Source organism: Euprymna scolopes, chromosome 10 (genome assembly GCF_053919585.1).
Source record: "Euprymna scolopes isolate OS-2025 chromosome 10, ASM5391958v1, whole genome shotgun sequence".
NCBI lineage: Eukaryota > Metazoa > Mollusca > Cephalopoda > Sepiida > Sepiolidae > Euprymna > Euprymna scolopes.
This window is the reverse complement of record NC_136491.1, coordinates 22,823,448-22,851,115: the sequence shown is the minus strand read 5'-3', so window position 1 is coordinate 22,851,115 and position 27,668 is coordinate 22,823,448. Positions and strand designations below refer to the sequence as shown.

Below are 27,668 nucleotides of genomic sequence, written 5' to 3'. Positions count from 1 at the left end.
TACAGAGAGAGAGAGAGAGAGAGAGATAGAGAAAGAGAGAGAGAGAGAGAGATTGTGAACTGATGAGTTTACCTATCTTTATCCTGGATCCCCAAAATCAACAGAGATTAGACCAGTCCTGTAATGATCCGGTCCCTGCCCTGTATGTTTTGTGGTGGGAGGAAAGTTCTGCACAGTTCTATGAGGTCCACCCTACCAGGCCTTGCCTTCTCTCTTTGAGAAAGGGGGTTAGTTTATTGCTGATAGCCTGAGGTGCCCTCACTGGGGAATGCCGACGAGAATGCCCAGGCGCATTTTTTTTTTTTTTTTTTTTTGCAGGTCAGAAAAGTACTCCTCCTGTGGGGAGCCGACTTCTCAATCCCACTTTCTGACCCTGATGTCCAAGTTCTTGCGGTTTCAATACAAACCCTAACCCTTATTGACCTTGCAAAGAGCTTAAATAAGAATAGCTGAAAAAAAAAAATGCAATATTGCCACTGGCGACATATTGAACAAACGAATGTCATTTGATGATGTACACGTGCAGAGCAATGTTAAGAATGGAATGTGCAGTAATTACAAATAAGCCGATAAAAACAACCACATTGATTATGTGGAGATGTATTTTTTTTTTTTTAGCTTTGTTTAAGGATTAAAAGAATTCAGATTTTCTATTATTTCAAACTAATGCGGGGGTGGGTGGGGGGGACGGGTTTGCCTGATCGTAAAATATGCTTAAATATGATATTTTAATTTGTTCAGACTTCGCAGATTTTATTATAGGGTCGTGATTTCCAAAGTAATATATATATATATATATATATATATATATATATATATATATATATATATAGTTGTGTGCCATCAGCTAGAATCGAAACCAAAAGCAAAACTGTATCATTCAAAGCTGGTGACGTTACCACTGTACCAACATGACGCGCATATGAACTGATTAAAAAGAAAATAATATGAATTTACAAAATGTATAACGACATTTTCAATTTTGACCCCTTTTTAACCCCTTAAAAACTATTTTAACCGGCTAAAGACCCATAAAAGAACGGCCCATGAAAAAATCCAATCATTCGAGGCCCCTAGCACCACTCTGCGACTTTTAGTTTCGGAGGAGATAGTTTGAAAATATGGAGACAGACAGACAGACATAGTGAGTTTTATAAATTAGATTATAGAAATTAATCCAGGACAAAACTAAACGATAATTCTTTAGCATAACCCCGTCATGACTTGCTGGATGACTATATTAGTTATAAAAGCATCTAATTATTTTTTAAATAGTTTCATTTTAGTGTAGGTTCTCTAATATTTAATAACTTTTAGAATGTTGAGTCATTTCAATAATGAAAGTAGTTTTCATTTTATTTCACGATTTTCTGGCTAAAGTGAATTTTGGGTTGACTATCGGCAACCTCGTACGCCTTCATATAAACGGACCTATTGATTTTATATGCTGGACCTTTTTGCCTATGTAATGATAAAACTTCTTAAATGCACGTGTGATGTCAATCTGTGTAAGATGTAAACTTTGGTCAAAATCGCCTGTTCCTTCTTTCAGCGGATTATTTCAATTATCAATTATCAATACTTACATGAAGTACCTTTGGTGTGAAATTTCACAGGAATAGGCCCAGCCGTTTTCGAGTCTATAGGGAACGAACACGCATAAAGTTCCTTTTATATGCACTACTACAGGCTCCTTCAGTCTTTAACAAACTATGGATACCCAGGAAGAGGTGCTTGCGCGTGAAATTTTTGTGGAAGGAGGTGCGCAATCTCCAACTACACCTCTCCTCAGTCGACATTGTTAAATACCAGTGGCAAGTGAAGTGTATGTACAGGACGACTGGAAACAAATGCCGATATAAGCGGAGCACATACAGTGCCTAGAATTCCCAAATGGTCACTCATCTGGTACTAACCAGGTTCAACGTTGCTTAACTTCGGTGATCTGACGAGAATCGGTGTGTAAACGCAATTATGCCATTTTATATAATAGTAGGGATATATATATATATATATATATATATATATATATATACATCCACATACAGTACTGTTTCGCTGTTTCACAGCTCATCAGTGCGGCTAGACAGGCAACTACCTCAAGCCAGGATTGAAACCCGACCGTTTATACGGCAGTCAAGGCTTCTAACCATTACGCTATTGGTGGCTGCTTGAACGAGTAGTGAGTTTAACGATGTTTTGATATCGTCCGAATATTCTAGGCATATATACATATATGATGATTGCAACGTCTTGTCAGACGAGTGCCACTCCCTCAGACACTTAAAGTCCATGAGCCCAAAAATGACTTTTTTTTTTTAGTCCTACCGGTGAATTCATAAGCTCAAGCAAGCATGACACTAAAGACGGTCATTGAGATCAATTATTACATGCTTCCAGCATTTCAAGCCTCCACACGTCATAACTTTTCCATCGCCACAGGACCATTTTTATAGACAAATGCCTGAGGGAGTATCTATACACAAATGATGTTACAGAGTCTTAGCTTTGTACGGCAGCTAAGTCTCTCTCTCTCTCGGTTCAAAATGTTGAGATCCAGCAACAAGCAGTAGAAAGATAGCCAGCAACAAGTTAAACTGCAGATCAGCTTAATGCGGATACTGGTCTACCGTTTTATTTTTTTTTTTTAAATCAGAGATTTGCTTCTCCTAGAAAAGTTGCCTTCACCACGGCTTACAGGAGCCCTCTCCACCCCAACACACACATACATACACACAAACACACATGGTGCTAGTTGGCCGTTGACCCCCGGAAAAGGGTTCATTCGCCCTTTGGAAGGTCTTGTTTTTAATCCTTCAGGGAGACTAGCCACCCTCCTCACCAAACAAGTCTGGTGGGGGAACCAGTTTAGTCGTCGATGACCTGACCATGAAGCAGGTAGTACTGGGTTACATGGTACCAGTAGCATATGACACGACATGGCATATACATATATATATATATAAACACACACACACACACACACACACACACACACACACACACAAACACACACACACACACACACACACACACACACACACACACAGGTAAAAATAAAAATAAAGAATGTTTAAATTCCCCCCCAAAACAAACTAAATTTAACCTATCGCAGACTTATCACTTGCATAAGTCGATTTCTAAAAAAATCTACAATTGTAAAACAGAACTTAACTATGTTAGAATGAATTAGGAAAAAAAAATCTACAATTGTAAAACAGAACTTAACTATGTTAGAATGAATTAGGAAAAAAAATCTACAATTGTAAAACAGAACTTAACTATGTTAGAATGAATTAGGAAAAAAAAATCTACAATTGTAAAACAGAACTTAACTATGTTAGAATGAATTAGGAAAAAAATATCTACAATTGTAAAACAGAACTTAACTATGTTAGAATGAATTAGGAAAAAAAAATCTACAATTGTAAAACAGAACTTAACTATGTTAGAATGAATTAGGAAAAAAAATCTACAATTGTAAAACAGAACTTAACTATGTTAGAATGAATTAGGAAAAAAATATCTACAATTGTAAAACAGAACTTAACTATGTTAGAATGAATCAGGAAAAAAAAATCTACAATTGTAAAACAGAACTTAACTATGTTAGAATGAATTAGGAAAAAAAATCTACAATTGTAAAACAGAACTTAACTATGTTAGAATGAATTAGGAAAAAAAATCTACAATTGTAAAACAGAACTTAACTATGTTAGAATGAATTAGGAAAAAAAACCTTAACCACAATTGTTAAATAGAAAACGAGGATCATCAGCTGCCTACCATGTAGCTGTTTCGGAGATTTTAAAACAGGACAGCTATAAAATACATGGCTCTCCAGTGGAAAATACCACTTCCCCAATAAGAAAATATAGATACAATACAGTTACTATGTATACGAATATATAAAATGAAATATTAATAATATATATAAGTAAATTTTATAATAGTAATATCATTATAAGATCTATTTTGCGATATGTTAATTAGCATATAAATTATATGAGAATAAAAATGCATAAAAGCTTAAGTACTTTTGGTACCAGACCATATATATGTGGATGACTATAATGCTCCTCATCTTGAGTTGAGCATATTGAGAAGTGATACACGAATTACCATTAGCATATAAGCGATGCTCTTTGTGTAAACAAATCGAGCGGAGGTATTTCGGACGATGTAAAAACATCGTTAAATTCACTACTCGTTCAGTAGCGTAATGGTTAGGAGCCTTGACTGCCGTACAGACGGTCGGGTTTCAATCCTGGCTTGAGGTAGTTGCCTGTCTAGCCGCACTGATGAGCTGCGAAACAGTACTGTATGTGGATGACTATATATATATATATATATATATATATATATATATCATAATTTAGGAATTTAAAATTTGTGATTTGAAAAAGTTAAATTTCAAATATAGAAATTTTATTGTATGCAAGACAAAGAATACAGTATAGTAATATATATATATATATATATATATATATATATATATATATATATATATATATATATATATTACAATAGAAAGATGCGAGCATGAAAAGTAATATGGTTAAGCTTAAACATGGAAAAGTAAAGGACTAGTTGTTAAAACTGGAAAAGAAAAGGACAAGATATGCTAGTAAAAAATATATTAAATTTATAATTTAAAATATTGCAGCATTAAGAATTGGTTATATAATGTTATGAATTGAATTTAAAAAAATTCTTAATGCTGCAATATTTTAAGTTATAAATTTATTATATTTTTACTAGAATATCTTGTCCTTTTCTTTTCCAGTTTTAACAACTAGTCCTTTGCCTTTCCATGTTTAAGCTTAACCATATTACTTTTCATGCTTGCATTTTTCTATTGTAATATATGATTTTTCCAGGCTTTCAATAAATTCATTTGTTTTTTGTTTAATTTTAGTCTTATTTATTTGCCCCCATAAACACATATGTAATAACAATGTACGCACTCGTCTGCTTTCAATACCCCCCCCCCCCCGTTATCTCCCTTTTATACTTTCATTCTTTCTGTTTGACTTATTACTTCTCTTTTAGCGACAGCAGTGAATTAGTAGCAACAGTAGTCGCTGAAGCGACGTGGTTGCTATGGAAACCAGTCATAAAAAACGTTGCTCACCTCCTTACGCTTTTTTACGATTTTGAACACCAGAAAATTCATCATAACTTTTGGTTTACTGAACGAAAATTGAAAATTTTGTTTTCACAAAGTAAATGCCCTCGTGACCTGTTAGGTCTTAAACACTACAACTGTTTACACTACACTAATTTTATAAAAAATACATTCTCTTTACATATATATTATCACTATTATCGTAATTATTGTTATTATTGTTACTCCCTAGGAGTTCTCACACAGGTCATCATCAGAGATTGCTGACTGTCAACAAGTGGTGGTGTTCCTTGGAGTCTAATAATAATAATAATAATAATAATAATAATAATAATAACAACAGGCACTAATTAACACTACCAGGATCTTCAGCCAAGATAACCAGATGGAATTTGGAATGGAAAAGTGCGCACTACTAGTTATAAGAAAGGGAAAACTGGAAACGACAGAAGGCATGGAACTACCCAACCAAACAGAAATGAGGGCACTAGGGGAACAAGACGACTATAAATACTTGGGAATTATGGAAGTGGACACTATCAGAGCAACTGAAATGAAAGAGAAAACTGGAAAGGAATACCTCAGGAGAACGAAACTGGAAACGAAATTATATAGCAGAAACCCAATAAAAGGTATATATACATGGGCAGTATCACTAGTAAGATACTCTGGACCGTTTGTGGGGTTGGACAAAAGAAGAACTGAGACAACTCGATCAGAAGACCAGGAAACTCATGACCATGAAAAATGCACTACACCCAAAGGATGATGTTGACAAACTCTACGTGAAAAGGAAAGACGGCGGGAGAGAACTAGTCTACATAGAAGACTGTGTGAGTGACACAAAAAAGAACTAGAAAAATACATAATGCAAAATATTGAAAGGATAATTATGGCAACAAGAAAACATCAACAAAACATAAAACAGAGAGATAAAGGATGAAACAAGCTAAGAGATGTGGGAAGAGAAACAACTCCACGGAAGATTCATAAGAATGACAAAAGATGAGAATAACGAAAACACTTGGACATGGATGCGAAAAGGACATATAAACCGATAAACTGAATCTCTAATAACTGCAGCACAAGATAACTCGATAAGAACCAACCATATCAAAGCAAAGATCGATAAAACACAAGAAAACAGCACATGCAGACTCTGTGGACAAAAAGACAAAACGATGAACCAAATAGTACGCGAATGCAGCAAACTGGCCCAAAAGGAATACAAGAACAGACATGACCAAGTTGGAAGGGTAGTACACTGGAAATTATGCAAACAAGTGCATCTCAAACGCTCAGACAAGTGGTACAAACATAAGCCACAACAGTACTCGAAAATGAGAACCACAAAATCCAATGGGACATGGATATATAGATGGATAAACCCATCCAAGCAAGAAGACCGGATGTCGTAATAATTAACATTTTGCTTTCCTAGCTGACCACAGGGTGAGTGTGAAGGAAAAGGAAAAACGGAGCAAATACACAGAGCTAGCCAGAGAGTTGAACCGGATTTGGATGATGAAGAAAATCAAAATAATACCTATAATAGTAAAAGAACTAGGAACAATTCCGAAAAACTTTCAAAAAAGAATGGGAGAAATTGGAATCAGAGGAATGGCTTCAAAGGTACAACAATTAACGATAATGAAAACAGCTGAAATATTAAGAAAAATCCTTGAATGCGGAGAATAATACACATGAACCACATGCATGAGTGAGACAAACTGCTGCAGAGGCAAAACATGAAGAAGCGTTATAGGGAACGAAGAATACTGAAGCTGCATATCTACAAGTTCTACATCCCCATCACCCATCACTTCCCATAATCCCATCACTGCCCCCGCAAAAAAAAAAAACGTGTGATATCAAATAGCCGAGAAGGGTCAAGGACGATGGAAAGACCTAGGAGAGAATGCTGATCAGATCTCCGCTGGACAAGCGCAAAGAGAATTGGGACCATGGGGTGGCTTAGTGCCACTCAAATTCCAGTGTAGACCAATGGCCGCTGCCAGCGAGAAATTAATGGTGAGAGGTTGTTGCGATAACACCAATTTATTTACAAATGCTATCGAAGGAGATTGAGTGTGCTACATGTCTGTGGAGACTTGTTGTCACTCAGCTTCCAAGGAACACCACAGGTTTTCAATCGGAGATCTTTGATGGCTTGTGTAAAAGTTCCACGTGAGCCAATAATAATAATATAGTATTATTATTATTATTATTATTATTATTATTATTATTATTATTATTATTTATGATTTCCATACTGAAAAAAAAATATATAATGTACGTACGTGTTTGTGGAGTGTGCAGAGATTAGAACAGTTGCACGCAGAGGACGAAGAGAGAATTGCCACCTAAATTAAAAGGGAGGCCATCCAATCATATGTAAACTATCAATCTTTGAATTAATAGTTTTCAGTACTAGAACTTATACTTGAGTATTTGGGGGTATACAATCAAGGATTTTAGATTATAGATGTCGGATTTGCAGCATATCTTGGCCTAAAACGGTAAGTGCTCACCCAAGGGGAAGGAAATAGAGCATTACTGCCAGGGCGACATAATGATTTTGTCCTTATATATATATATATATATATATATATATATATATATATATATATATATATATATATATATATATATTAAAAGAGTTTGTGGTACAAAATTTACAAATAGCGGAAAAAAGAATTCTTTTAAACCCTAGACATCTTTCGCCATCCTCATATATATATATATATATATATATATATATATATATATATATATATAATTACAAATCACTAGGACTCGCTGTTGTGATTATAAAATCAGTCCGCTATTTTTTGTATACTTAAAAACAATGCAGCACACACACACACACACACACACACACACACACACACACACACCTTGCTTCTAAAATCTACAAAAAATAGCGAAGAGATTTGGTAAACAAAACGGCGAGATGTACTAGTTATTTCTTATTAAATTATTGTTATTCATTATCGCACAATAAAAAGTTTACAATAAAAATATACGCTGCCATGCATCATAAGGTGCGCGTGATTATATAGTACTAACCTTAGAGGTTTTTAAATAAATGACGTGTCAAAGAAATGATATTCCGTGTGGTGTTGTTTGTTTTCTGGTCAGGTCGAAATCAATACTTTCATTTGTTATTTCATAAAAAAAAAATTCGTCGTTTGTAGACAAGTAAAGACTTTCTTTTGAAGCACCAGGTAAATTCATACGTCACTTATTTACCTGCTTTGGTACGTGCGGTTCTCGTCTCTTCTAATCCCGACCTTTTTTAAGAGCCTTTTTTTTTTTTTTTGCCAGCTGGTGTTTTTAATCCTCGAGATTAGGATGCTTTTTTTTTTTTTTCGTACTAACCTGGTGAATTATCGATTATTGGGAAGTCGCGTTCAGTGTTCCCCTTTCACCTTTAATTCGTTCCATTTTAAAAGCCTGCCGCATTTTAAGGAGAATGAAATCAGCGGAGAGAGAGCGAAACATAGAGAGAGGGAGAACGTCAAGATGAAAGGGGTAGGACGGAGAGAAAAGACTACGTAAGAAAACCGACCTCCTCTTCCGCATCAAGTTTCCGGCGGGGAGGGGGCTTGGGGAGGGGGCTTGGGAGAGGGGGGGGGCAAGAAAAATAACGGAAGAATTCCGCAGCCTCAGAACACGTGGTTTGACTGACTGCAGATCTAAAATCCTTCAGAACGCCTGCCAGTTGATTAGTACTGTTTCAAAGGGAGGCAGACCCCGCCCTTCTTTGAGACGCACAAGCAACTATGGAATCAGCAGAAAAAGGAGAAGACACTTCAAACCAGAATCGGAATTCTTAAAATACGCCACTTCAGTTTACGCGTTTATCGCCTAAGCTTTGGATTTTCCTTCCTACACTGCTTCCCTGACTCTACTGAGATGCAGAAGCTTAAATGTAACGTAAACAAATATCTTGTTAATCTTTCCGAGACATGGTCTTAAATAGTAGTCCCTTACGCCCAGGTGGCGATATGCCTTGTTAGGAATTAACCTCAGTAAAAAAACATATTTAACCGAAACGTGACAGACTGACAGATCGACAAAGTCTCGGGTCTTTTTCATTTAACGACCACCTGTAATGGAAATTGTGTTGCTGTAATGCTGTACTGTTCAAGGCGCTATCCAACTACCTCCCCAAGAAGGAGGTAATGCCCTGGAGGATCGTCTCATGACAATAGAACAGATACTACACTATTTTCTCACATCAAAGAATGATGCGTGAAGGATGGTATCATGATCATGACGAATTAACATATCTCTACTATCATATAAAAGTTACTTTGTGTGTGTGTGTGTGAGAGAGAGAGAGAGAGAGAGAGAGAGAGAGAGAGAGAGAGAGAGAGAGAGAGAGAGAGAGAGAGTTCATCATAGGTTCCGAAACGGCTGAGCCCATCTTTTGTTAACTTGACACAAAGCTAATTTATATGTCTGGCAGTGTTCTTAGATATGTTTTGTACAGAAATTTATCCGATAAGTATCGAAAATCGAAAAAAATACGATCTTAAAAATAGTCTTTCTTCTCTTGTAGATAAAAAAAAAATTTTTTACAGGGGAATATTTTACGTTACATCGGTTTAACCTTGGCCGGTGTAATGTAAAATATTCTCTTGTAAAAATTCTTTTTTGTTATCAATAAGAGAAGGAAGACTATTTTTAAGATTGTCAAGCCCAAATATCAGCTGACGTCATATTGTAAACAAATACAGACGGAATTATTATTTAATTTCTTTTTTTTTTTGCGAAGTAGTCCACTAGGCAAATTATTCCTCATAATATATAATATTAAATAGAGGATTGCTTTTTATAATGATACATACGCAATCTGTATAAATTAAAATATCGTATTTAAGCGTATTTTACGACTGGGCAACGCTGGGCGTCCAGTTAGCACTAGATATCCTAGACTATATCAAAGTTGGAGGTAAGGAAGATGCTATCACGAGGAACGAACGGGTACAACGAGGAAAATATCACGTGACAGGGGTATTAAAACTTCAAAAAATATCACGTGACAGGGGAAAAGACTCCGACTCACTATTTACTTGTCTCCCCACGAGGGCAGAGTTGGACACAATATTGGTTTTTAATGTGGCGGAAAAATCTAGCTTTCTAAAACAAGTATTCTAGATTGATACAAAATACTATTGCCGCAGTCCAGAAAGATTTCTCCTACACTGCCTGGGGACAGAAACGACGAAGTGTAGCAGCACCAGAAAAGATACTACACTTTAATCTTAGGCCAAATGCCAAAAAAAAGACCCAGAGTCTCATATTTTGGCAGACTAAAGGAAATTTTTTTTTTTCAAATTACGATGGTCCTATGTACAAATTGATCAACGACGGACAGAACATCTTATAAATATGCATGGACGCATCTAAACTATCATTTTAAATGTAAACGTGGCAGATGTACAAAAATGACATTTAAAACTTAACACTTCCATAAACATGTTGACACTTCTGTTCTCGTTAAATCACTAAAGTTAAGTGACGTTGTGCTTTGCGAGTACCAGATGGGTGACCATTTCAGAATTAGCGCTATATGAAGGAGTACGCTGATACCTTCCTGCAGGAATTACAAAAACCTAACATCGTCATCTCCCCTGACAGGAATGTACAAGCGAGTATGGACTGCTTGTGGATTTGATATTTTCACGAAACTTCCCTCTTTGGAGGAAGCTGATTCAACCCGGCTAAGATGAGGGCCATTTCAGTTCGGTTCTGTTACAGACCGAAACACCGTTTGAAAGCGTGAGACACCAACCAACAAATAAAACCTCACATGTAGGGAACTCTCTGTATGAGATTGAACATTATTAACAATTTGAGACGTCATATTCTTACTGTGCTACTAGCGGGAGCGACTGGCTTTGCCCGGTCGTAAAATACGCTTAAATATATTTTAATTCATGCAAATTTCGTATTTATTATTACAGAGCCACTTCTCTATTGAATATATATATATATATATATATATATATATATATATATATATATATATATATACACGAGCAAACAGTTAATAAAACATGTTAAAAAACACATTGAAAAAGAGTTAAAAACATATTTAATCTGAAAAGGAAACACTTGATAAGTGGATAGTCCTTAATCCGCAGAGTTTCGAAGAAATACTTTCCTTCTCATCAGAGGGTAGGAATTAGCAAAATGCAGGATCGGATTTTGCATGCAAAAGTATTTGATGAAACAACAAGTTAGTCAAAGATCTTACTTGATAACAAAAAAGTGAAGCAGAGGAAATATGGTGAAGAAAAAGGTGATTACACGTGAATGGATAGTCTGGTGAAAGGTAAATAATCCAATGACGGTAAAATCCAAAAATATAACTCCAAGAAAGTTAATTGAGTTTCCATTTGCAGAAGTAAAATCCAAGGTAATCCCGTAATTGGAAGATGGTCCAAAATAATCCAAAGGCAGAAATCCATGGAATAATTCACAAAAATGTGTACAAGGGGAAAAAAGGGGGAAAAATTCCAATAATATTAATAAAAGAAAAATAAGATATGCTTTTCACTTTACTGCCGAGACATAAATATAAATAAGAATATATATATATATATATATATATATATTAGTGGCCTGGCAAGGCCACATGGGGTAGACAACTAAGCAAAGAAAAATCCTAAGCAAAATTCATCCCAGTACAGCAAAACTTAAGCTGGCAAATTTGGGCAGATTTTATTGGTTTGAAAATATGGGTTCATTTTTACCAATTGCCATAACATTTTAAACCATAGAATAGTATTAGAATCTTCAGAAAGCCTGCAAATTTCCATGTAATTTCGCCCCATAAAACCAAAAATATGAGCATTTCAATATTGAGTATATATATATATATATATATATATATATATATATATATATATATATATAGAGAGAGAGAGAGAGAGAGAGAGAATATTATTTCATTTGGTTGGGATTAACATATAAATAACAATATTTATATTTGATTTTGGAATTTGCTTTTTCCTTGATTAGTAAATTCCCCCTCAAAGCTTTTCTGCTATGACATACTGAGGAGGCCTCCCTACCCCAGTTTTATTATCAGAGTTATACACACACACACACACGCACGCACACACACACACACACACACGCGCGCACACACACACACACACACACACACACACACACACACACACACACACACACACACACACACACACACACACATATATATACATACATACCTATTTGGTAATTTTATAAGTTCCAAATTTCAGGCTCGTTAGAAAAGCAATGACCTGAATCGTGTTTGCCCTTAAGGTCACACAGTAAGGGGATTATCCCTTATTCAGAGTCTATTTTTGGCACTTTTTTACAGCCATAAAATGTTTCAATCATAGTCATTTGTTTTCCTAGTTTTGCATATGAATTACAAAATAGCTGATATTTCTTCAAGACCTCTGGTCTTGATGGAGGAAAGACTAAAACTTGCTGCTATGGTTTCAAACAATCTGAAATCATTGCAAGGGGAGACTTTATTCCAAATATTTCTCATATGTTATATATCCTCTCTTTAGTTTTCATACATAAAGTAAATTTCGCAGTGTATTAGGATTATTTGATAATAAAATAATCATACCCTAGTTCCAAAAGTGGGGAGGTGTAACATATAAGAAATATTTGGAATCAAGTCTCTCCTTGCTGTTATTTCAGATCATTGGAAACCATAGCAGCAAGATGTAGTCTCCCCTCCATCAAAGCCAGGTGTCTTGGGGTGAGTGTATGATTAATAACTATTTCTTGTAAAGTTCAGTGTCATCCGATCAGTAGTTTAAGAGTTTATCGGTTAAATATTTTCACGCAGACAAGCACAATACATGCATCTACTGTTTTATTCATATAGACTTTGAAGGCGACACATCGTTGCCCGGATGAGGCAAAGGAATAAAGAAAATAGTAAAACAAAACAAAAAAATGTGTAACATTTCTTTTAAAAGTCTCTCCCCCCCCTCTCTCTCTCTCGCACACACACACACACACACACACACACACACACACACACACACACACACACACACACACACTTTCCATCACTTTTTCTTTCCCTTCTATTCTCTTTCTTACTCTCACCCTCTTTTTCCCATTCTGTCACCACTGTGCCTGCGAATTCAACCACGACCACCGAGGTAGCCACGATTCAACCCCAATAAAATCGTCTGTTAGAATTTGCTTTGGGACAATCGGAAAAGTAAGTTTTCTTACATTCAAAGTTTCTGGTTCGATCGTTGTTGACTCTCCACTTATGAATATTAAAGTTGTTTTATTTTGTGACATTATGTAAATATTTTATGTACATTTTATATTCATTTTCATTCTTGTTTCCTTGTTATGTTTACACCTTGTTTTGGATTTTCTATTTTTGTACGTAGTTAAAAAAAAGGGGGAGATAATCCTTGACGCCTGCTCGGTGAGACAGACGTCAGATAATCCAGTCAAATCTTTCCTTTTTGAATTCGGCCGGTCCTAAGAATGGATGAATGTTTCTTCCAGTTCATATGACGAAAGTATAATTTTGTAAGACACCCTTCTTCGAGAATACCATGTGAGATTAAGCACAGAGTTTTGTTGCCACGTGAGAAATTCAAGTAAAATTCAATTTGTCTATGAGATTGTAATAATCTGTCGTCAAATATCAATCATGGTGTTTCAAAGAATTTAATGATATAACAATTCCAGAGGGAAGTTCAATGAAGTGGCCGAGTTCTTCATTTCTACAAAAAAAAAAAAAAAAAAAAAAAAATTCTTGAAGAAAAAAATGTAACTTTATTAACTAACAATTTTAAACTGGTGATAAACTTCTGCATTCGTTGAGAATCGTGAATACTGTGCGTTATATTTTTTTTATTAGTTTGTTTAAACATTTGGAAGTATTTACTTTCTCAAGATACATTTTATTGTTCGTTGGTAATAAATACGATATTTTACTGTTCGTTTTTTAAAAAAAAGATATATTTTATTGTTCGGTTGTAAAAACGATATATTTTACTGTTCATTTGTAGAAACAATATTTTATTGTTCGTTTGTAAAAACGATATTTCGTTGTTTGTTTGTAAAAACGATATTTTATTGTTTATTTGTAAAAACGATATATTTCATTGTTCGTTTGTAAAAACGTTATTCTATTATTCGTTTGTAAAATCGATATTTTATTGTTCGTTTGTAAAATCGATATTTTATTGTTCGTTTGTAAAATCGATATTTTATTATTCGTTTGTAAAATCGATATTTTATTGTTCGTTTGTAAAATCGATATTTTATTGTTCGCTTGTAAAAACGATATTTCGTTGTACGTTTGTGAAAACGATATTCTATTGTTCGTTTGTAAAATCGATATTTTCATTGTTCGTTTGTAAAAGCGATATTTTATTGTTGTTTGTATTGTTCGTTTGTAAAAATGATATTTCATTGTTCGTTTGTAAGAACGATATATTTCATTGTTCGTTTGTAAAAACGATATTTCGTTGTACGTTTGGAAAAACGATATTCTATTGTTCGTTTGTAAAATCGATATTTTCATTGTTCGTTTGTAAAATCGATATTTTCGTTGTTCGTTTGTAAAATCGATATTTTCATTGTTCGTTTGTAAAAACGACATACTTATGTTAAAACTTTCCAAAGCAGTCATTTGATTCTTAAGGTTCTGCTTTTGTTGTCCAGTAAAAAAAACTGTTTCATACAACGTTTCAGTTGCAGTTACTCAAGAAACTACGACCAGAAATAGTTCATATCAATATCTTGGATGAGTTGATGCACTCGGTATTTAAAAATACTGGAGATCGATCCTCTACATTTCAGTACAGAGAAATCAGTCTCCTGTGAATCATGAATAAGTTGCTTGAATTTGTAATGAATCAAGAAGTTAGTCAACCACACACACACACACACACTCTCTCTCTCTCTCTCTCTCTCTCTCTCTCTCTCTCTCTCTCTCTCACCCCCCACACACAATTAGAGTGATTGTTATGTTAGCAGACATTTTTGTACTAGAGGGAGTTGCCACACTTTAAAAATATAAACTCTCGCTCAACGGGAATAAAACGAGACTAGCAGTCATCCATCTTGATCATAATAAGCATAATTCATCTTGTCTTATAAATAAGAATAAAATAATAAGAAAACCATAACAAAAGATGGTGTCAGGAGTGGAATTTACGAACAAACACAAGACATATGTAGGGAAGGAGTACAAACTAAGTATCTAGTCCAAAAGCCACACAAGAATAAATAAATAAACATTCCATAAATAAACCCCAGTATAACTAGCTATGTGAACCTGCCAAAGCCCTTCATGCTTGACCAATCCGAATTATGGGAAAAATGGATTTTACTGTTCAACTGTTACAAGACAGTATCCAGACTTGATGAGAAACCAAGTCCTTGTCCAGTAGACACTTTGATATATTTCATAGGTGATAAAAAGGAAGACATTTTCACCACATTCAAGCTATAACCCAAGAAAGCTCAAAACTTCCAAATAGTTATATAAAAGTTCGGGGACCACTTCAAAGGTGATACAAACATGGTATATAAAAGGGTCAGGTTCAACCAGAGACGTCAAGAAGAAGGTGAGTTTAATGATTCTTTTTTCACGGATCTCCGTGCACTGGCTAAGAACTGAAATTTTAGGGACCTGCGTGAGGGACTAATTCGTGACAGTATTGTAGTCAGGTACACAGATCCTAAGCTGTCATTGAGTCTGCAAATGATTCCAGACCTCACCTTAGACGGGGCCATCAGACGCGTACGGCAGTATGAGATAATTCAAATCACAACAACGTCTCCTGCGATCATCAGAACACAACGATGTTGAAGAATCAGCTGATAATGATTTTGCTGTTCATTCCGTTAGTCACAACAGAACTCACAAAGTCAGAGCAAATACAAGACTAAATCCAGACGAGAATCTCAGTATAAAAATCAACAGACGCAAGTTTTGCTTATCCATCTCAATCTTATTTTGTGCTACTTGCAGGCATTGGGTACATTAGAATTGTGATTGAATTACTGTTAGGTTGAGAGAGGATATCCAGTTTGTCTATAAGACGCCGAAGATGGATGAGAAACCTGACGTGGAGAAATTATATTTGGATGACGAATGTATTGAAATTGTTCAGAAGTTTTGTTATCTTAATGATAACATTGGAGCACGAGGTGGAGCAGGTGCTATTGTGATAGCAAGAATTAAGAGTAGATAGATTAAGAACTTCTGTTGTTATTAACCAACAGAGCATTACTGCTGCCAACCAAGAGAAGAATCCATGAGACATGTGTGCACAGTGTAATGATGTACAATAATGAAACCTGGCTGTGAGGGTTGGGGATATGTGTTGCATGAAGATAATTTTGATATGAGAATAATACAATTGATAAACAATGTGAACCTTAAAGGCAGATATAGATCGGATGACCTCAGAGGAAGATTAGATCAGAGACGTGTATGCCCCACCGTTTCAGTCACCGGCCACGATTGTGGTATGATTGGCCACTATGCCCAGTGTGGCCACATGAGAATGCGACATGAAGTTAAGCACGATTCGGATGACAGTGAAAACAATCAGTGCATACCTTGGTGTCCTGATGATATCAGAAATTAACCGAAGCAAACATTGGCGAACAGATATCACCATCAATTTGATGCCATTGCAATTGTAGCTGGACTTTAAGGCAGATGAGGCTGTAATCCCTGAACACATCTACAAACTAAGGAAGGACCTACCGGCCTTTTCAAATACCCACAAAACACTGCCTGATCCGTGACACATCCCACTCAAAGTGAGTAGAATGGTCACTGGCATTATCTCACATAAAAATTTTGCAACACACTAGCGAATACTTATTATCCGCAATCTTAAAGAGCCACTGTACTTAAGCTTGTAACCATCCACCCAAGCTTACATATTAACAGGAGCAAAACACAACCATTTGATTTGAAAAAGAAATGCTAGACCTATTCACAGGCCTAGGCAGATTAGGGAAAGAATACAACATATTATTACACATGGACACGAGTACCTACACCACGAATCATATTACTACCCTTGATGAAGAAAACGCAGGCAGAACTCCAGATAACGAAAAAGCTGGAGATCATAAGCAATATTGACAAACCCATCGGATGATGGCAGTACGAAAATCAAATGGGAACGTAAAAAATAGGTGTACGTCTCACAAAACTCAAGAAGTGCGCAAAACATTAACATCACATTCTACTAATGGTTGACCACCTTTTGACACAGTTAGAGGCCGTGAGAACCATTAGCATACTGGACGCCAATAGTGGATATTGGCAGATTTCACTTTCACCAGAATCCCATACATTGACAACCTTCATCAACCAATTCAACCACCTCCTATTTGTTATTTCATCAGGCAGGGAGATCTACAAGAGGTGCATGTCACAAGTACTAGAGAATAAAATTGGAGCGATATACATGCAAGATGATTTCAGATATATTTAATGAGTAAGGACAACAGAATATTCTTTTTGTTGTTTTGACTCTCGAGTATATATCCGTTGATATCTTATATTCTTTTATATATAGAGTGGTGTGGTTTTCAATTGATTGTCTGTGTGAGATGTATACTCAAAAGTCAAAACGGTGATGATAATACTCTGTTGTCATAGTCCTATTAATGGAGTATGGATACATGATTAACTATGTTCCTGGTAAGGAACTATAAACAGCTGACACTGTTAAGAGTGGTACTCAATAATGACCTCCACCAAACAAGACAGGAACCTAGAAGAGGAAACAGCATTCGTCTACATCAGTCATTCCCAACGTGGGGCGCATGGCAATATTTTGGTGGGGCATGGGCAGGACGTGCACCCTTGGGCTTACTATACCAAAGACTATAGGGCAATTTGAGAATGAGATATGTTTTTCATCATCATCATTATTATAATAATAATAATAATAATAATAATAATAATAATAATGATAATAATAATAATAATAATAATAATAATATTAACAGTGAATTGTTTCATAGTGAATCTTTGTATTAAGAGGAGCGTAAATATCACAAAGGGGAGGCATCAGGATTTTAGAAATGCCTAGGTGGGGCATGACCCCAAATAGGTTGGGAACCACCGGTCTACATCCTCGTGGAATCCTTAGCAATTGCAGAAAAATGTCTAAAGGAGTTGGGAGAATCTACCAAAACTGACGAAACCAGCAAATACATATCACAATATGTAAGAAACGGCTGGTTATCAAAAGGACCATGTTTCAACATCAGTCTTCTTGGACATTTTTTTTTTTTACATAGGAGTCATCGCTTATCAAGGCCCAGAGTGTGCAGTAGGCATAAAATAATTAACAGTACATAGGGCCCGAGCAAAGCCGGGTTGAACTGCTAGTTTTCAACATTAATAACATTGTGCTTAATTTGTTTAAAATGTTTAAAATGCTAATTTAAAAAAAAATACTTTTGCAAATAAATAATTCAAACCTATTATTATGATTAGTGGAGAAATGATTGGATTATTAAACCGCCCTAATAAGTACCTCACTTCTGACGCACTCCTCTACCTGTATAAGAGTACTAAGATAGAGGACATCTTTCATATCTGAGAAGACGGAGCTTGGAGCACTTTTCCTTCCTTAACAAAGTACAAAAGCGATTTCACAATCTAGTGGGGCGTAATTTGCATTTTTCCCTACAATCTTTTAATACAGAAGAGATGTTACAGCTTTCTCTATCATATCTTTACGTTCATGGAAGGTGCTTAGCTCCAATCCCCATCCCCATCCCCTGTGTAAAATATTCAGTGCAAAAATTCGTGCAAAGAATTTTCCTTCTTTTTTTTCCTTTTGTGCGCACTATGCCAAAGACTAAACAGAACTTTCATGAACAAAGTTTGTTTTTTTAGAGAATCAGATCTGAACAAAACAACATGTCGACTGCAACCTTGTTGTCTCCAAATGTTAACAAATATTCTCGAATAATCAAATTCTGACCATTCTACGGTGCTAGTGCATTTTGTGAACCGGATGTTTGTTCAAATACGCTCGGGTTTGTCCTGACGTAAATCGTCGGATTTATACCGAACGTTGTCAAGCAAATCTTAAAGACGCTACGAAACAGAAAATAGCAACACTCATCGAATACGAGTTACAATTTAAATAACCACAAAAAAAAAAAGAAAAGAAATGAAAAAAACGATAAAATATTTAAAAAAAAATAGTTTTATGAATAAATAGTCTTTAAAAAAAAATAATAAGTAGAAACATTTTTTCTCGCATGTTAAAAACTAAATTTTTGGGGGGATAGAGGTTTATGGTTCGGGTTTACGGTTAGAATTTAAGGTTAAGATTTAAGGTTAGAGTTAGGGTTTAGGGTTAGGGTTAGAGTTAAGTCTTAGTGGCTAGGGTTACTACTAATAATCGGTAAGGGTATTTTCCGAGCCCACCCCACATTCTCTTCTTCAGATTTTTTCTGTAGACATGTCCTACACCTCATTTCTAATGCTGTCAGCTTTTTTTATCACAGTACTAACTTGTCCAGCATAATTAAATTGCCGTGAACTGCATGATTTAAAATTAAGAACTAACAAGCCGAGCATGCGCCCCCCTCCCTCCACGAGTGAAAAATTTACTTTCACCATGACTAATGTTTGGGCAAGATTTAAAAAATCCAAGGCATGGTTATTGGAAAAAGTGCGAACAAATGAAGAGATAAACGATTTGGGGTCATTTTTACCTCTATAATGGCCCCTAGAAGGCAACCAGAATTATTCTGAAGAATTTGTTCTGGCAAAAATTTACTTTCATCATGATTAATGTTTGTGAAAATTTCCAAAAATTTCAAGGCGTGGCTATTGATAAAGGCGTGAATGGACGAACTGGAGTGAATTACTAGGTCCAATCCCTTCTTTTTTGGTGGACCAAAAACGTTTTTTTTTTTTAAAACTTTTTCTTCAAATTTATCAAAAGTCGTCTGCTAATGATGTAGTTTCTCATTGAGTAATCGTGTTTGTTGTCGCTTTCTGATTTTTAAAAAAAATTTGCTCGGCAATTCTCGGCATATTCTGGTGGTTTATGTTAGATGCCCGGCATCCAGTTCGTTCCACAAAAATCACTTTCACTTATGATGTTGGCAACCTTCATGTAGTTCCTCCCGTAAGTACCCAATCTCTTTCTAGAAAGAATTCCGACAAGAAAAATATTGGGGAAACCATTGCCAACAATAGAATCTTTGGGTTCATACGATGATGATTGATACAGAGATGATTATTATTATTATTATTATTATTATTATTATTATTATTATTATTATTATTGGTGGTGGCAGTAGTAGTAGTAGTAGTAGTAGTAGTAGGATTATAATTTTTACAAATGTTATATCAAAAGTGCTTCATGGTAAATTTTGTGGAATTAATGTTTTTTTTTAATCTTCTTAGCAGAAGTAGTAGTATCATTAGCAGTGTCAGTAGTAGTAGTAGTAGTAGTAGTTTCAGAGATTGATAGGAGTTCAACCGAAAGACAAGTATCTTTACCTCTCATTGAAGTAAAGTTAGATACGACGTGAGTTTAGTGTTTTAGCCGGATGACAAAAAAAAAAAAAAAATAAAAATAAAATAAAAATGGCTTCATAGGACTAGCAGGGAGGAGAAATTACCTAATTTTTTTTTTTTTACATGGAGGTCACCACTCGGGGATAAGGGTTATTGCGTGTACAGTAATCAATGGGATAGCATCGTAGTAATCGTTAGTATTGGTGATTTGATAAAGTGTCTTACTTAAGAGAGCGAGTCATCAGGAATTTGTATATATTGGACTTGAAGATATCCAAGTTGTAGTCAGGTGGGAAACAGGCAAACGGAAGAGAGTTCCACAGGCGTGCACTTCTAAGAAGAAGCGTTGTTCATGGAATCTACGTTTTGATTTTGGCACAGATAAAGAGTGGGGGAAATTACTGACAATACTGACAGTCTTTTTGCAGACCTAATCTTTGGAGAATGAGTATTGGCTTATTGCCGGTCGCCTGGCGTGCCTCTACTAAGAAATGTCGACATGTCCGACCCATGCTATTGTATAATCATTATGAATGGTGTCTTTTTTAGAGGTGGGTGGGGGAGGGTTTAGCCACTACAAAATGACACCATGCAGTGAGAAATAATGTATACTAACTTACCAAGTTAATCCTAAACCCCAAACACTGATGTCAGCTTTAAAATATTACTACTGATAATAATACGTTTTTGCTGTTGTAGGTAATTACGTGAATGGCGTGTGTGCAAAGAGCGATAAACCAAAATACAGGTTGTCAAAAGACGGACAACGATATTTAATACTATTGTTAATTTCATGCGGCAACCATTAAATGAACATCAAATTACCCCTTACCCGCCTCTCTTTGTCCCCCCTCCCTTCTTTCGTCTTTTATCTGGTTTCATGTTTCAGTACAAATAAAAACAAAACAAAAAAAACGCTAAAATAAATTATTGATTTTTCTGGTTCGCATATCAGATGCATGAATCAGTCGCGATGAGGAAAGAAATCGAACACGAAATGACGGAACAATTTCTATTCATTTTCCACGGCTTTAAAAGAATGCGATGAAGATGCATTTCAAGCTCAGCAGCATATTGCAGACGAGCGATGACGTCATACAGATTTTTTTAAACGTCTTTTTGGTGGACATATACGACGCTTAACACTCATCCCGCCTCCTCTAAAAAAATACAGATTTTTTTTTTAAATCAAATGAATCGAATCCTATTTTATTAAACACCAGGTCAAATTCTATTTAATTACTTGAGTAATTTTTAAAGGTTTTCGGTTGGAGGCAGTTTATTAAAAAGATGAAGAATAAAAGTTACATAGAACTTTCAGATTAATAAAGATGAAAATGAGGCCATATTATTTCGAAGCTAAATGCTTCTCATCAGAAGAGGAGGAAAGCCGACTTCATTCAAAAAGAATGATGATACAATAAAGTTCAACATGACTTTTATTCTTCATCTTTTAACTTAAGATATCAATTGCTCCTCTTAACCGTGAAGAGCTCTTACTGTTTTGATAGATTTGCTTTACTCTAGATAATATCTTTTTCATCCTCATCTATCTATCTATCTATCTCTCTCATATATATATATATATATATATATATATATATATATATATATATATATATATATATATAAATGCTTCCTATCTTGGGTTGAGAATACTGGGAAGTGATATACAAATTACCATTAGCGTATGAAGCGATGCTCTTTGTGTAAACAAATTGAACTTAGGTATTTGGACAATGTCAAAACATTGTTAATTCACTGCCTGCATAGCAGCAGCCGTATAGCGCAACGGTTAGAAGCGTCGACTGTCGTTTGAGCAATCAGGTTTCGATCTTGGCTTGAGACAGTTGCTTGTCTAGCCGTACTGATGAGCTGCGAAACAGTACTGTATGTGGATGACTATATATATATATTTTGTCATTCATTCTCTCTCTCTCTCTCTCTCTCTATATATATATATATATATAGAGAGAGAGAGAGAGAGAGAGAGAATTAATGACAAAATCTGTATTCCAAAGTTCATGATGTTGACCATCTTACAATTTATTCCTTTAATTCAGTTGACATTTACAATTCTTGACAGTATCTGTTCCGTATGGCGTAATGTAAACATATTATGAGGTATTTGCAGCTTCTTTTCCAATTTTCGGATGTTTAATCATATCAAAACGTACTTTATTTCCTTTTGATGGATTGATTGTTGCTATTTCTTCTGATGCAAAATAGATTCACTAATTGATATAATAATTAAGTGGTTGTTTTTGTGCTACGAAACAGATACTGTCAAGATTTGTAAATGTCAACTGAATTAAAGGAATAAATTATAAGATGGTTAACATCATAAACTTTGGAATATAGACTTTTGTCATTCATTCACTATATTGCTCTGTAATTACACTGAGCTTCTTAAATAAGGATTGGTTTATATTATAAGTATATTATATTATTTCCACAGAAAAATATATTTCGCAAGAAAACGTTGAGCTCTAAATTACGATGACGAAATATTTTTTATTCCAGACATTACAAGAATTTTAAAGTTAAAAAACTAGAATTTGCATAACTTTTTTAAATTGCATTTTCACCCCAAACAAGGCACAGTGTCACTTTGATGTAGGGGGGCGACTATCTGGGACATAATTGCTGGGATACTATGTAGGGAGTTGAGCAGTAAGATGTCTGTTTACATTACACTTGAACTTCTGCATGTCAGTACAGTCGGGGAAGCAAAAACCCGGAAGGGAATCCCAAAGTCTCGCAGTTCTGGGAAGAAACTATTAGATTAGAAGACTTTCTGACATCTAGAGATCTCTATTGTGTAGGGGTGGGATTTTGCTGCTTGTTGGGTTTGTTGGGAGTATTTACATCGAGGGGATACAAGGGCTTGCAGTTCATCGGGGCATCTACCATTAAAATATTTGTAAAACAGGCAGACGGATGTAACATTTCTGTCGATGGGAGGTAGGCTGAAGTCTCGTTGACAGTTCAGGACCTATACGAAATTCTTTCGCAGTTATGCAATTGGGTGGGCGGTTGATTCATTTTAATATTTGAATGTTTATTGGTTCATTTAACAAACCAGGATACGGATCGAATTACAATATTGTAGCATCGGCTTTTGCTAGCTAATCTCAATGGACTTTTTCGTCAAGTTGTCGTGTCGGGAGAGGAAGGGTTCATTGCAATTGTTGCATAATTTTATCTTTTTTTTTTTTTTTTTTTTTTTTAGTAAAGACTTTTACAAACTGATGTGTTTTGCGAAATCTTTTCTGAAAACGTTGCATGAGTTCCGAGCTAAACTCCACCTAATAGACAGATTTCGTAAGGAACAGATCGTTATATAAAATCACTTTCTGATAAATAATTTACAAACGTTTTGCTTAGAACGAATATAATAAGCAAATCTATGCTAAATTCTCGTAAAAAACAGCTGGAGAGATAATAATTGGGTTGTGCTATTTTTTTTTTTTTTTTTTGCGACATCCATTTAATAGCACTGATCACGCAGGCTTAAGGAATCCGGCACGTCTTATTTTTAAAGATAATAAACAATTTAAAATAATGTTTTTAATTTATGTGGTTAGCTTCGTTGAAAGCATTTGAAAGTTTAAAATTTGAAAATGTTAAGAAAGCCACCAAAATGCGATTTTTTTTTAGTAAATAAACATAGTTTATTTAAATGCAAATTTTCGGTTTGCAAAGAAACCTTGTTTCAGGTAGGAATACATTAAAGTGTGTTTTTTTTTTTAATCTAGGTTTTTAATCAAACGAATATCATGGATCATATTTGTAGTAATAAAAAGAAATATGATTGCAGTGCATGAGTCTTAAGATGATTTCCTTACTTACGCAGTTAGTCCCAACTATTGACGTAAAATCTCGATAGAGAACAAACTGTTTGTTTTTTCGTAAAGATTTATTTAACGAAAACTGTTTTTGTTTATACAGAAGAGGTTAATTTTTTTCTAGTGTTAAGATTAAAATAACGCCTCGATCCGTTCGTGATAAGAATGTGTTTAATAATTTCCTTCAAATCAGTAGATGAATACACTTTAATAAACACGTTTTTACGGAGGTCAAAATATATTTTTCAATCCTAAGCTTATACTGTATTATATTCGTATTATATTATGACGCGGGCAACGGATAGAGAGGTGAGTGGCCGACATTTGAACTGGTGACAATGTTATGGGAATAACAAATTTTTTTGATAACGGAAGAATGTTTTGAAATAGGACTGGAATTTAATGTAGAAACAATTAAGCCAGAAATATGTAAAACAATAAAATGTTTAGAAGGATGTATAATAAATGGAATTGGAATGTTTGATTTTAATAAACAAAATTACGTGACAAAAGACAAGGCAAGGATTTTTGGTTATGTATATACATGACGTAACGAGTTTAGAGACACCTTAAAAAGTTAGTATGCAGTCTGTAATGGGCTACCGAGATAGACGGTCAGCAGACGGGATGGCATCCAGCAGGGGCAAGACGATTATTAAGATGCATCAGCGTTCAACATTCTGGAATAAAGGTTGCCGAAAAGATACCCGAGGTCTGTTGTTCGTAGTTCTTTGCAGTTTTCCGTCCAACAAGACCAAAGATGGGCCAAGTGTGTTCCCTAATTGGCCAAATGTTTTTTTCTGTTTTTTTTTTACATAGGCATCATCACTTATCAAGGCCAAGAGGCCACTCGAGGATAAGGGTTAAAGAGTGTACAGTAGACATTGGACAATATAGTAATTGTCAATAATGGAAATTCGGTAAATTTGTTAACTTATATGGAATGGCTCATCAAAAACTTGTTTACGTTAGACTTGAAGACAACCATATTGTAGTCAGCTGAAAAGCAGGAAAACGGAAGACAATTCCATAGGCGTGCAGTTCTAAGAAAGAAGCTTTGTTCATGGAATCTACGTTTAGGTTTAGGCACAGATAAAGAGTGGAGGGAATTATTGATAGTGTTTACAGCTAGACGAGTGTTTCTCGTGAAAGTTTGGCGAGGGGGGACCATACACTGGAGCTCTGTCGAGCACTTGCTATGAAAATAACGATAAAGCAGAGACAAACTCGCAACATCTCTTCTGTGAGAAAGAGGTTGCAGGGAAGAGAAAAGAGCATCTCCTACGAGGCTATGAAGTCTATTTTGAACTCTATCAAGGCAGGATAAGTCCTTTCTAGCAGCTCCTGCCCAGATGTGGCAACAGTACTCCATCCTTGGTCTTAGATGTGCCATCATAGATAGTAGTGTCATCAGCATCTGCGAATGATTTAAGGATGTAATTTAGAAGATCATTAATGTAGATCAGGAAGAGAGTTGGGCCCAGGATGGACTCCTGAAGGACTCCAGCATTAATACTGTGAGTTTCTAATTTCTGCCCATCAACCACTACTCTTATGAACCTGTTAGAGAGAAATGATTTAATAATTGAGAAAACATTTCCAGCTATACCGTAGCTGGAGATATTGTGAAGTAAACCTTTATGCCATACCCTATCAAAGGCTTTTGATATGTCAAGAGCAATTTCCCTAGAAAGGTAGCCTCTGTCGAGAGATTCGCTAATCCTATGAGATATAACTGTAAGCACATCTGCTGTAGATCTAGTAGAACGGAAACCATATTATGTGCCACTAAGAAGGTTATTTTTGCTGAGATGGTTGATTACTTCTCTGTTTAACACAGATTCCAGCAACTTACTCCTGATGCACAGGAGACTTATTGGCCTGTACTAAGAGGGAGATGAGCGATCACCTGAATTCTTAAATACAGGGCATACTGATGAGATTTTCCAGGGTGATGGGAAGCGATTCTCCTTAAGATAACGTTTAAACAGTTTTGTATAGATGGGAGCTAGTTCTAGTTGAAGTCTTTTGAGTACTATAATTGGTATATCGTCAGGGCCGGTTGCTCTACTGGAATCGTCAGGGCCGGATGCTTTACTGTTCACAAAATAAAATGATATTCGTTCCTTTTGTTGAAGGTATGTCTTCCTTTGTCTGGCAAGATGTTTGTTCCGTCCTTTATTTATCGGTATGTGTAAACATGCATCAGATAAGTTGTTTTGTGACATTTTGAAAACTAGACGATCACACGTAAATACATGTAAGAACAGACGCACATTCAATAAGACAATAGTTACATACACGTGTATATATGTACAGAATATATACACACCCCTACGGGAATACATCATTCGTATGTTTTGATGCCGTTTGCCTTAATCATAAATTTATTAATAAAAACCCGAATACCTTTGTAAACATAAACACACTGCACGCCAGTGGAACTCTCTGCCGCTTGCCTGTTTCCCACATGACTACAACTTGAACGTCTTCAAGTCCAACATAAACAAACTCCTGACAAACCGCCCCCTTAAGTAAGACACTATCAAAACCCCCAATACTAATGATTACTACAATACTATAACATTGATTACTGTACACGCAATAACCCTTATCCCTGAGTGGCCTTTGGGCCTTGATAAGTGGTGACCCCCATGTGAAAAAAAAAACAAAACAAAAAAAACAAACAAACAAAAACACTACTTTGAATTTCTAGGAAAAATTTGGTCTCCCTTATTCCTCTTTCTGTAACTCTTACCCTTATTGACTTGATAATGTAATAAAGTCTCTCTCTCTCTCTCTCTCTCTCTATATATATATATATATATATATATATATATATATATATATATATATATATATATATATATATATATGGTCACTTTTTGACAGAAAAAGATCATCTTTCCCTTTCTTTATTGTAGATTATTTATCCATTTTTTAATCGTATTTTTTGCTATTTTATTTTATTCATTTTATAATTTATTTTTATTTAATTATTTTTTAAATTTATTTTTTATTGTATAGATTTATACACAAATACATATATACATGTGGAGATGTGATCAAGATGCAGTTTCTACCTTCTGTGGGAACGAAGGTGACTCTT

The 27,668-nt window shown here is 35.2% G+C and overlaps 1 protein-coding gene across 5 annotated transcripts in view; it reads right to left on the bottom strand.

Moving 5' to 3' along the window:
• The window catches only part of LOC145285862 (uncharacterized), a 182,143-nt gene that overhangs the window by 79,113 nt on the left and 75,362 nt on the right, over window positions 1-27,668 (bottom strand). The window contains exon 1 of one of the 5 annotated variants that reach the window (XM_080134304.1): window positions 8,198-8,896. The exons of 3 other annotated variants lie outside the window; for them this stretch is intronic. The gene's annotated coding sequence lies outside the window, so the exon portion shown is untranslated. Of the gene's footprint in view, window positions 1-8,197; window positions 8,897-27,668 lie in introns of those variants that run through there. One more of the 5 variants, XM_080134306.1, reaches the window with a different exon arrangement.